The following is a 2,138-nucleotide window of genomic DNA, read 5'->3' as shown; positions in this document are numbered from 1 at the left end:
GCTTATGTATATTGTCCATTATATGCTATAAAATATTTTGAAAGTAAATTTAAGGTATGTTTTACATAGTTTATTTTTTGAAAAAAAATATTGAAATGACTTATGAAATTCAGTATACTCTCAACATTATTTTTTTCTGAAATTTACAAATTGTCTACTGAACCTATTATATGGCAGATATTTTCCAAAGTGGTGGTATCATGATATATGCCAACAACAGTTTAGATTTTTTGTTGCTTCTCAATCTAGCTCAGACGAAGTACAATTAGCCTTTATAATTTTAGCCATTCTAATAGATATGTAAGCATGTCTCATTATGATTTTAATTCGTATTTCTTTAATGTCTAAATGTTGAGAAATTTGTCATGTGCTTATAAGCCATCCATATCCTTTTGGTGACATGTCTCTGCAATAATTTTCTTCACATGTAAAATTGGATACTCTGTGTGGTTATTAGTAAGGTTTTTTATTTTTATTCATTTTTTTAATAATCAGAGTAGATGTCCATTATCAGATATATAATTTGCAAATCCCTTCTCCATCTTTACGGTTTCTCAATGGAGCTTTGATAGCTGTGTCTTTCAAGATAGTGCTACTTCTTTCCTGGTACACGGAGGAATGACTAGAACATTATCAATGTTGACCTTTGCAAAGAAAATCATGGCTTAAGATATATGTAGTCTGCGGTTGTTGGGAGTGTTCTGTAATATCAAGCATATCTAGTTAGTTGATAATTTTGTCCAAGTCTTACATATCTTACCAATTTGATGACCATTTGTCTATATAATCTTAAAATAAAGGTGTTGAAATTTTTTTCCATTTCTCTTCTAAGGTAGAAGTTATGATTTTTGTTCTTAGTTTTTCCCTATATATCCCCAAATCTGTTATTAAGTATTAAAAGTCAAGAATTATTATACTCCCTGAGGAATTCATCCTTTTACTATTCTGTAATTTTGACTTGATCTTTATGTCTGATAATGAAATTTGCTTTAAAATCACTTTTCATTATCTTGATATAACCACCAAAGTTATAGTGTGATTAGTGTTAATATAGCATATTTTTTCTTTTACTTTTTAAAGCACTTCTATATTTAATCCTGACAAAAAAAAACAAAACAGCTTTTTAGCTCTGGAAGCACATTTCTAAATTATCTTTTTTTTTTTTTTTAAATGAAGCAGTAGCAATTTTTGTTAAGGGACCTAAACTGAAAGTAGGTTTAGAAATTTATTTATTTATTTATTTATTTATTTATTTAAGAAAAGATTTTATTTTGTTTATTGACAGCAAGAGAGAGAAAGAGAGAGAGAGAGAGTGGAAGCGCACAAGCGGGGGGAATCACGTGCAAAGGGAGAGGAAGAAGCAAGCTCCTTGGGGTGCAAGTAGTCCCATGCAGGGCTGGAGCCCTGTACACTGGAATCATGACCTCAGCCAAAGGCAAACATCTGCTTAAACAACTGAGTCATCCAGGCACCCCTAGAAAATTTTTTAAAAAAAAGACCTTTTAAAAACATTTTGTTTCTTCCTTTTTTTAAAATATTTTATTTATTTGAGAGACAGAGAGATAGGAAGAGGAACTATAAGCAGGGCAGAGGGAAAAGGAGAAGCAGGTTTCCCACTGAGCAGAGAGCCTGATGTGGGGCTTCATCCCAGGACCCTGGGATCATGACCTGAAAAGAAGGGACACTTATGGAGGAAGCCACCCAGACACCTCTTTTCTTTGTTTTTAATATATGGCAACTGATGCTTCCCAGCCACGAGGAGCATATTACCCATTGATTAAGTCTTTGATAACAACCTATTTAAAAAGGTGTGTAAATATATACTTACTCAGATTTATACACTTTGTGTTTTCTTCATAGTTTGGGGCTGGACCCCATGGTCACAACACTGCTTTCAGCCTTTGCCTTCCCATCTTTGGATACCAGATATTTGGTCAGCAAAGCAAATTAGTATCAAAATTCATAAGCCCTTGGCACCATATCTCTGGAGAAGGGGTTGCTCTTAGCCAAGGCCCACAGCAGTTGACCTCCCCTCGCTAGTGCTATAGCCCCAAGGACTAGGTCCCTGCCACCAGAACTCAGTCTTACATGTTATGCTAAGCAGACAAAACCAAAACAGGAAAGCTCCAACAGCTTTG

The 2,138-nt window shown here is 34.2% G+C and overlaps 1 long non-coding RNA gene across 1 annotated transcript; it reads left to right on the top strand.

Moving 5' to 3' along the window:
- Window positions 1-1,330: 1,330 nt before the first annotated feature.
- On the top strand, window positions 1,331-1,839 carry LOC309857487. Its single transcript, XR_014307735.1, has 2 exons — window positions 1,331-1,374; window positions 1,555-1,839. It is a non-coding gene; the product is annotated as an uncharacterized lncRNA (long non-coding RNA).
- The last annotated feature ends 299 nt before the right edge of the window (window positions 1,840-2,138 follow it).

This window comes from Mustela nivalis, assembly GCF_964662115.1.
Source record: "Mustela nivalis genome assembly, contig: HAP1_SCAFFOLD_769, whole genome shotgun sequence".
In the NCBI taxonomy this organism is placed as follows: Eukaryota; Metazoa; Chordata; class Mammalia; order Carnivora; family Mustelidae; genus Mustela; species Mustela nivalis.
Note: the sequence above shows the minus strand (reverse complement) of the source record. Positions and strands in the feature narration are given on the sequence as shown.